Source organism: Colossoma macropomum, unplaced genomic scaffold, assembly GCF_904425465.1.
Source record: "Colossoma macropomum unplaced genomic scaffold, Colossoma_macropomum, whole genome shotgun sequence".
Classification (NCBI taxonomy): domain Eukaryota; kingdom Metazoa; phylum Chordata; class Actinopteri; order Characiformes; family Serrasalmidae; genus Colossoma; species Colossoma macropomum.
Window position 1 is genome coordinate 3,840,615 of NW_023494800.1, and position 10,399 is coordinate 3,851,013.

The window sequence follows — 10,399 nt, forward strand, 5'->3', positions numbered from 1 at the left end:
TTTTGGAATGTGTTGTTGGCATCCAATTCAAAATGGGCATATATTTTTCAAAAAACAACAAAAATTTCTGTTTCAACATTTGCTATGTTGTCTTTGTAGTATTTTCAATCAAAAATAGGGTTTAAATGATTTGCATATCATTGCATTCTGATTTTATTTACATTTTGCACAGCGTCCCGACTTTTTTTGGAGGTGGGGTTGTATTATACTCAAAAAAAAGATGGTCCTTCAAGGGTTCTTTAGTAAAGAGATTGTTCATGGTTCTATATAGAACCAATCAAAGAACCATGTGCATGATTAAAGGGTTCTTTGCATGGTGAAATGGTTCTTCAAAATGATGGAGAATGTGTTGTAGATGGTTTTATTTAGCACCAAAAAGGGTTCTTATACTGTTATGATGTCAAGCTAGTCACAATAGAAGAACCCTTTTGACGCTCTATAGAACCCTTTTCAGAGAATATGTTTATATATGGTTCTACACAGAGCCTTTGTGTAAATGGTTCTACATAGCACCAAACAGGGACGTTCTACTGTGTAATTTTGATATTGTAACAACAGCAGAACCCTTTTTGGTGCTATATAGAACCAAAAATGTACAACACATTCTCAATCAGTCTGAACATCTACTTCACCATGCAAAGAACCGTTTAAGCATGCAAACCTCGTTTTTACTAAAGAAACCCTAAAGAACCTTTAATCTTCTTTAAGAGTGTCAGATACATGAACTAAAAATACCAACAGGACAATTTCTGTGTTTTAGAGCAACTCTCCATAAAGAGTGAGTATCTAGAATATCTACTCAGTGTTCAAGCAGTGATTTAAAAAGTGTGCATAACCTCCCATTTCCCATCTGAATGCAAAATGAGTTACAAGCCTTTGATGGGGTGTGATGGGGATTGTGGGAATTTTCATTCTGCTGATGTGAGAAGTTTTGTGGTCAAAGGCAAACTTAATCTCGAGCACAGATCTTTAATGTCAGATAAAAAGTCACGCTGCACAACAGATTTAGAGAATATAAAATCTAGAACATTCAGTTTTTAAAAAAAAGGACAGAAAGAAGAAAAATGGAGGCAACTGATCATGATCTAAGAAAAAATGAACAGATTCATATAAACTGTGTTGAAAAAACAGTGAGTTAGATTTGAGATCAATTCTACATTCATTATTGCAGGTCAGGAGTCGAGAGGGGAAAAAATAAGGTTCACATTTACTGAAGGACAGAGCGAACAGTGTGTGTGTGTGTGTGTGTGTGTGTGTGTGTGTGTGTGTGTGTGTGTGTTCACAGTTGTCCAATGTTGTACAGAGCACACATGCTGCTACTGATGTACACAGAGCAAGATACCACACGACTACAATCACAAGACAAGAGGACAGAACCACACAGAACCTAGAAGCTGGACAAGACAGCAGGGGAGAGCGGAGCACAACGTAACACAGGGTCCAATCTGACATGGATATTTTACATACACACTAAAAACAAGGGTTCTTTAGTAAAGAAAATGGTTCGATATAGAACCATGAACACCCAAAGAACCCTGTTTATGTTTAAAGGGTTCTTTGCATGGTGAAACAGTTCTCAGATTAACTGAGAATGTGCTGTAGATGGTTCTATATTATACCTTTTTGAAAAAGGTTCTAGATGGCAGCAAAAGGGGTTCTTCTACTGTTACAGACTTGACTTCATAACAATAGCAGAACCCTTTTTGGTGCTATATAGAACCCTTAATCAAAAATATGCCATAAATATCAAATAAAGCATATTTCAATTTTACAATGCTGATATTTGCTGATCTAATTTGTGGTCAAAAGTAAATAAAGATGCCAGCAAGGGTTCTTTGTGTGATGCCATAAAGAACCACGTATGGTTCTCTAAAGAGCCTTTCAATAGATGCTTCTTCAGAGAACGAATTTTTGAATGAGAGGTGTGCGAAGAACCTTTCTGAAGGTTAAAGAACCACATAGGGTGAATGTTTTAGAAAGAACCCTTAAAGAACCTCCACATACGGTGAGGTTTCTAGGAACAATTCAAATTAGTATAGAAACTTTACATTACGTGAAGGTTCTTCATCCTAAAACATCTCTTTTTCAAACACAGTTCTTTAGGGAACCAAAAGTGTTACTTCTATGGCATCGCTCTGTGGCATGCGCCTGTCCCCCGGGCCCCGATGTCCCCACCCACTTGCAGTTCTCCTCTCCCTGCCATCTTTGCGGAACTTTGTCCTCGCTCAGGGTTCGGTCCCGCCTTCCTGCCGGCTCTCGCAGTCGTCATCGGGGCCCAGGGGACGGCCGCATGCCAAGCACGTAAAGAACCTTTTGACCCATATGCATGTTATTTTTATGTATTTAAGTTGGAAAGGTGGTCTCTTGGTCAAAGAACACAGAACCTCGTTGAATTAACTGTGTTTTGTATCAGTTTACCAGACCTCCAGTGCCGGTTACAGCTGGACCCCTTAGTGTGTTACAATTAACCCCTCTTATGGGGCAGGTTGGGGCATTCGCACACCTTAACCAGCTGGAAATAAAGTTCGCCCTGTGCAGAAACAGCAGAAATAACCCTGCAGATACTCATTCAGACAAAGCCACAATGTCTTCAGCTGTGCTTCGCTCTCCCCAACAGACACACACACACACATACACAAACACCTCAGACACTGGAAAAAGAACAAAAGAAGGGAGCGCGAGGCAGATGAGTGCACAGAAAAAGAGAGAGAGTGGAAGAAAAAGAGGAAGAAAAATGCTTTTTTCCTTTGGAGGAGAGTACCTTCGTTTACGGAGGGAGAGGAATGAAAGGTGGAGCCAGCATGAGGCGCCCCAGTGCCAGGTGTGAGAGCTGTGGTGGAAGCAGCAGCAGCTTGCAAAGGAGAGGAAAAGATACGTGAAAAGAAAGAAAGAAAGAAAGAAAGAAAGAAGAGAGAAAAAGACGAATGGCCTCCAGCAGTGTCGGAAGAACAAGAGAAAAAGCAGTTAGTAAAAAAAAAGAAGAAAAAGAAGACGCAGACAATAAATAGATAAACCACATACACTTAAGACACGAAGATTTCAAAGCCCTCAACTGTGAAACTCGCAAATCGCTGCTGTCGGAACAAAACCACGTCTCTGTTTACATTGTGTGCAAATTTCCCAAAATGCCTTGGAAAAAAGTCTGGCTCTATTGATTTACATTAAAAGTAAAGTAGGTTTTTTCCTTCTCCTGTAAAGTTACCATTTTGGAGATATGAGGTTTTGCTCCGACAACAGCGAAATGCAAACTTATGATGTAAACAGAGAGATTCAGAGTGGTTTGGTGTGAAATGGTTCAGATATCTTTACAGTGGTGGTGATAGGAACCAGGGGTCGCCATGACTACAACACAAATATAGACATTTTATTTACTATCAAAACCACCAGTGAACCAACACGAGTCTTCTGAGATTATATGGAATATTGATGATGGAAAATAGTGGAAAATCTGAAATAATAAGTGTTCTTGGGGACTATTTTGCCTCACAGCGCCCTGCATATTATGTACCCCTCCACTATGAATGGAGTTTAAGGGCAAAATCTTCTCAAAACTTTCAGAAAACAGTGTCTCAGTCATCAGGCAGTGAATTCATAACCATTTCCTGCAATAATTTTCTGCGAGGGAGCTTTTAGAGGTGGACGTCTGGTTCCTATCACCACCACTGTGAACAGTTCTGACTCCAAACCACTCTGAATGACTCTGTTTACATCTTAACTTTTTAATTATGCAGAGAGAAAAGAAACAGGAGAACCTTCTTTTAAGAGTCTGTCTTTATAATGTGTCAGGACATGTCATTTTATGTGTATCACTAGAAATATTAGTGATATCTGAAACTTTCTAGAATTAATTAAAGGGTTTTTATTTTTCTGATTTTTTTAAATTCTAGTTTCACACCAAGACTTCTGCAATGGCATCGTGAGTGAAAACAAAGGGGTCTCAACTTTCTGATGTTCAGAAATCTTAGAAAAACTCAGTATACTGAACTAAATCATGCAGATTCATTTTACTAATGAAAATACAAAAGGAAATACATTCAAAACAGAGAAGAAGAAACAGGACCAGGTCAAGAGACCTTATTATTGAAGGGGAAGTCCATAGACTCTTCAAAATCTCTGTATAATTAAATGGTTAAGATAAAGTTATTCAGAGCTGTTTGAAACTTGCTAAGTCAGGATTTTTCACAGTGGTGGAGATTTCATGGTGGAAGGGTACATGCAGAGCAGTGTTAGGCAAAACAGTCCCCAAAGAAAACATCATCAACATACCATATAAACTCAGAAGACTTGTGTAGGTTCACTGGTGGTTTTGATAGTAAATAAAATGTCTATATCTGTGTTGTAGTCATGGCGACCCCTGGTTCCTATCACCACCACTGTAAAGACATCTGAGTCTCTACAATGAATCATTTCACAACAAGCCAATCTAAACAAATTCGTTAAGATCTCAACAACTGAATTATGTATACATTTTAAAAATTGGTGGAATTCCCCTTGGCCTAACAAACAGACAAACAGTTAACCTGTGGTAAACAAAAAAATTACAAAGGAAAACAAAAAAACAGACCATCACAGAAGACACTTCCCCCTTGAACATGAGCTGCAGGGGACTTCAGTGGAGAAAGCATCACGCTCTGTTTCTGATCTCTGCAGATGGGAGATGTAGTCCTTCTAAAAGGAGCACATTCTGACCGACAGCAGCCTAGTGAAGCTCAATCACCAGCTGTGGCTGAACACGCAAAGAACTACAAATCCCATGAGCACTGCGCCGGGTTTGGGTTTGGTCCACACTGAAGTCCTCCAGAGTGGAGTTTCAGGCTTAGTGCTGAAGCCATGCACGAAGAGGATGAATCAGAACAGGTGCAAGAATATGAAGAAGCCAACCGGCGTGACGGTGTAAGGAGTGAAGGGGACACAACTAGAACCTTAAAACAAGGAGCATTTGTTAAAGAAGGGATTTAAAGAGGACAGCTGTATAATTCTCATCAGGAAATTATCACATTCACTGCTCTATAGGCGGACATATATAACCATAAACACAACAGGACCTGATCCATATAAGCAGCACTATGTAAGAACTGTTTATTACAACGGAGAGAAACAGGTAAGGCAACACAGGTCTATTTAAAGGCTTTTACTGCATTACTGAGTCGCCCTGTAAAGCCAGTCAGATGAGCCAGATTGAGTTTTTCAGTCCATGTCGTACGTCTTTACGTATCAACGCCACACACAGGCTCAAAAAGAAGGTCCGGCTCGAAGTTTAGGTCTAAGATGATCTCATAGTCAACATCATACTGATGAAGATGTGATGATAACAGTAGATAATTCACTGACATCCTCAGAAGACGCTCCTTCACCAAGTTTAGACTGAGTCCTCTTTGAGTTCTCTTTCAATCAGCAGATTCCTCCGCTCGTGGAAGGGGCCCGACGCACAACCCACGCTAAAAAGTTTCCGAAACTGTGCCCAATTCACTATACAGTGCACTATTTTGGGTTCTGCCACTGTCTGAAAACAATCAAACTATCCCACAGTGCACTGCAATAAGTACACACTTAAAAATGATGGTTCTTCAAGGGTTCTTTAGTAAAGAAAATTGATCTATATCAGAGGTGTAAAATTCAGGTCCAGAAAGTAAAAATCCTTCCCAGGATTTTGTTCCAACTGCCTGGACAGCTCTGCTGCTCTAGTTGGATCAAACCACCAGCAGAGCTGTCCAGGCAGTTGGAACAAAATCCTGGGAAGGGTTTTTACTTTCTGGACCTGAATTTTACACCTCTGATCTATATAGAATCATGAACACTCACAGAACCTTTTGCATGATTAAAGGGTTCTTTGCACTGTGAAATGCTTCTTCAGATTGATGGAGAATGGGCTGTAGATGCTTCTTCCAATGTTACGATGCCAAGCTTTCCAAATGCCAAACTTTTTTTAGTACTATATAGACGACTTTTCAAAAAGGTTCCATACAGAACCACATACTTCACGTTCTCCATCAATCTGAAGAACCATTTCATGTACCATACAGAACCACTTTCTTTACTAAAGAACCCTTGAAGAACCACAATTTTTAAGTGTGTTGCGTACACCAACGTACCCTAGCCAATAGGGGATACCCATAATGCACTGAACAGTTTGGCTTGAAGATTTACGCTCAACTTCCTTGAGCAGGATTAGCGAGCCCAGCTACAGTGGCAGCATCTCCACAGAGCTCTTTACATTCAGGTGTGCGGTCAGACTCAGCTGTTATAGTGGACCGACCGCAGGGCGTTTACAGTGTTGATGTCACAGTAGTGAGTGAACTCATACGACAGTTCAAAATCATTTATTACCATCACGAATTCTGCTCCCCACAACAGTGCTCTATGTACTGATCCAGATTTCCAGTGTAGGGACTAGGGGACCATTTTGGACCATTCAAGAAGTCCTTCCGCACCAGAGAGGCCTCCATACCCCCTAATCTTACCTAGTGAAGCTTTACGTTTGCGTGGATTTATCGGTATAGACAAAAATGATGCTGATAAAGCTCTAATTAGAATGCAGCTGTATGCAAAAGTTTGTTGTGCTGATTTTAAAATGAGTTAAAACACCCTCTACAGAGAACACGCTTCAGCACAATGTGATGAACAAGTAAGGAAAAAATAAAACATCAAACGTGTAAAAGACGTGTCACATTTTGCATGTCATTTATTCTTTCCTCCAATATGCAAAACTGAGCAAATAAACAGAAATTGTTTGAAAATTTGAAGAAGAGTGAAAGTGTGTTCTCTGTAGAGGAGTGTAAACTTATTTCCACTTAGAAAACCAAAACATGCCATTTGATCGGAGTCTCAAATTGCATGTTTTGACATAATTTGATATCACTGGTTATCATGGTCACACTCGATATCACTGGTTATCATCATTTTTTGGTCCTTAAAAGTGTTTTTTAAATAGAAGCTTAATTTTGTTCTATAATCTCGGCAGAGAAAAAGGCATCGGGTCAACTGCGAGTATTTCCTGATGGAAGGAATGTCGCAGGATCTCATCGTCACAAAAGGCAAACATTTCCCAAACAGCTTTGTATCAATTGCGACGCTATGAAACAAACAGTTTCATTCTCTCTGCTGCTCTCTCGCTCACTCTCTCTCTATCTCTCTGAAAGCCCTTTCATTTATCTTAATGCTTGGCTATGTGACAGACAGAGAAATCAAAATAAAAAAAAGAAAGAGAGGAAAAAAATAAAATAAAAAAATAAAAGAGCCGCGTTTGTTTCACCAAATCCCCCGTCTGCGTTTAACAAGGACGGCACGCGCCGGAGCCTTTATCCAGCCTCAGACTTAAAGAACGACTCCATTAAAAACACTTAATAATACAACCTAAGAGCAGTTTTCACAAACCGATTCGGATCAATACGGGAGGAAACAAGTACAGACAAGAGCAGGAGAGGAGAGGAAGGGGGGGGGGGAGAAGAAGAGGGGGGAGCTACATGCGTTGAATAACTTTCATTATGTCTTCAAGCCTAAAGAGCGGAGAAGGATCAATAAGCTCAACACATCTTAGCCCAGCTCTCTCACGCTCTCGCAGATAAAAGAGCAGAAAAACTCCACAAACTCCTTTTTTTATTCGTTTAAATGGAGCGTTGTGGTGTGTCGGCGAGTCTCTCGCCCAGCGTGAGAATTCGTCGGACAGGCACGTGTCGGAAAGTTGGACACGGAGAGCCTAAACTCTTCTGGCAGTAGAAAAAGAGTGAGGTGATTAGCATATGACAGAAGAAAAAGAGAAAGCGGCCCGTCTGGCGAGAAAGAGGCCCAGAAAATCGAGGGGCGACACGTGGCCTTTGTTGTGGGTCACCCCGTCACACTTCCTCTGAAAGGGAGGAAATGGGCGTGCGGCATGCATAAGTGAACACGCGCCACTGCACCACTGTGTCGGGACAATGGAGCTGCAGCAGGGAAACAAATTAGGCCACGTGTTGGGGGGACCAACGTGGTCTACAACATTCACGGTCAAGTTAAGCTTTATATGGCGGTCTTAAAATATACATACATATGAATATGAAAAAATTTGCATGTTTATTTTTCCCGATATGTTAAATTCCATCAACAGTGCATTAAAATAAGTTAATATTCAGCGTCCCTTTATTTAGATAGTCCACTATAGACCATCTACAGACGTTCAAGCTGTTAACAAACCATCTGTTGAAACTCAGTTAGGTGGGGTTCGGGTTAGGATTTAGACCAGGGTGAGGGTTGGGTTTAGGTTTGGGTTCGGATTAGAGCAGGTTTAGAGTTAAAGAAAATTACGGTCAGTTTAGTAGATATATAGTTGAACTTAACTTGAAAGTATCAACAAAGCATCTAAAGTGGATGATTCAAATAAAGTGTTACCTGATATTATAATGCACAATTACTATTTATCTCCTGAATTTAACATACTGGCCAAAATTTCATATCTAAAAGGGAACACCACCAATTTTTCAGAATTTCAGCATAAATAAATGGTTAAGATGTAAACAGAGTCGTTCAGAGTGGTTTGGTGTGAAACACTCTGTTCTAGAGAAACTTACCAAGTCAGAACTGTTCACAGTGGTGGTGAGAGGAACCAGACGTCCACCTCTAAAAGCTCCCTCACAGAAAGTTACTACATGAAATGGTTATAAATGCACTGCCTGATGTCCGAGACACTGCTTTACGATAGTTTTGAAAAGATTTTGGCCTCTTTTTAAAAGCCATTCATGGTGGAGGGATACATGCAGGGCACTGTCAGGCAAAACAGTCCCCAAAGAAAACTTATTATTTCAGATTTTCCACTATTTTCCATCATCGACATTCCATATAAACTCAGAAGACTTGTGTAGGTTCACTGGTGGTTCTGGATAGTAAATAAAATGTCTATATTTGTGTTGTAGTCATGGCGACCCCTGGTTCCTATCACCACCACTGTAAAGACATCTGAACCATTTCACACCAAACCACTCTGAATCACTCTGTTTACGTCTCACTCACTGAATTATACAGGAATTTTGAAAAATTGGTGGATGTGTCTAAAAACATTTTCACTTAGGAAATCCACAACATAATCTGACGGGGGATGTTCAAACTTTTGCACACTACTGTACTGGATATGGACTGTTTGTTGCCTGAATCACACACGGCAGGACTTTGACAATATCGGAGGGCCTCTGATCACTTCGGAGAGTGACCCGTTTCTCTGCTCACACTGCCAGATTATCCACGTAAACTGCTTTTGTCCAAACTCCTAACCCGAAAAATCATGTCAGACTGTAAAATGTGTCGGAAGGGGTGAATCGGGGATAAAATCGGGCTAAAAATCGCACAGCGTGGGCCCAGATTCAGAACAGCTTCAACTCTTCTGCGACTGTAGACGTCTAGCAGTCCAACTGCTACGTTTTGTTTCGAGGTGAACTGGCGCTTTACACTCTGCTGCTGCCTTTGTTGGTGTGCAGACTGTTGATTTATCCTGCAGTGAAAACTTTGACTGGTAATAAACAGATTTGACGCACAACAGTAGCCGGAAAATAGGAGTGGGTGATTTGACAAATATCATCACACCTGAAAACATTTTCATATATATTCTGTATATTGTATATATTTTCAGAAATATTCTGAAGTTTGAGAAGTTGGAACAAAAAAAGCCCCACAAGTGGCAGATTTAAACAACACTGTCAAAAGCCTACAGAGTACAGTGACTTCTGTTCAGTGTTTCACACACTAATCAACTTAACAGGACTAATTACACTCTCTTTTTAACGAAACACGAAATTTCAGTGTTTTCATGTACTGATCATTTTCAACATGCTTAGAAAAGTGTAATGTGATGTAATTCATTACAGGAATGACACAATCAGTGCTAAATCACATCACATTACGCTTGATAAAACCCCTACTGGAAAGAATTGTCCACATAGTCATCAACACTGACACCATTCAATTATTATTATTCTATTATTAATAGCATTTTCCTGATTCTAATTGCATCTACAAGCTAAACTGATCCATTCACGATCTTCTGCTTGTTAAGTGAGCATAATTGTAGGGCCCATATGTGTTGTTTATGTTGAAGTAGGTTTTTCTGTGTATTCTGCTAGATCTATTTTGTGACTATGTTAGGCTACATTTCATTCTCCATAATGTGTTATTTTATATGTTCAATATAAGCTAATTTACAGTCATCTGGCCAGAGACAACAAATGAAAATGAGCTTTTGTATCACTGTTACAATTTTGTCTGTAATGTTTATTAATAGGCCACTAAATGAGTAAATAAAATTATTTTTCCACTTTAAATGCTTCAAGAGAGCTTCACATTCAAAAACAAACTTGCATAAATAACTGTTAAATGCTAAATGATTAAACCAGCAAAATCATGTGGATATTATTGATTTATTAATCATAATTTTATC

The 10,399-nt window shown here is 39.8% G+C and overlaps 1 protein-coding gene across 1 annotated transcript in view; it reads right to left on the reverse strand.

Annotated features, from left to right (window-relative positions):
• The window catches only part of LOC118819701 (WD repeat-containing protein 7), a 292,651-nt gene that overhangs the window by 199,385 nt on the left and 82,867 nt on the right, over window positions 1-10,399 (reverse strand). The gene's annotated exons all lie outside the window — the stretch shown is intronic.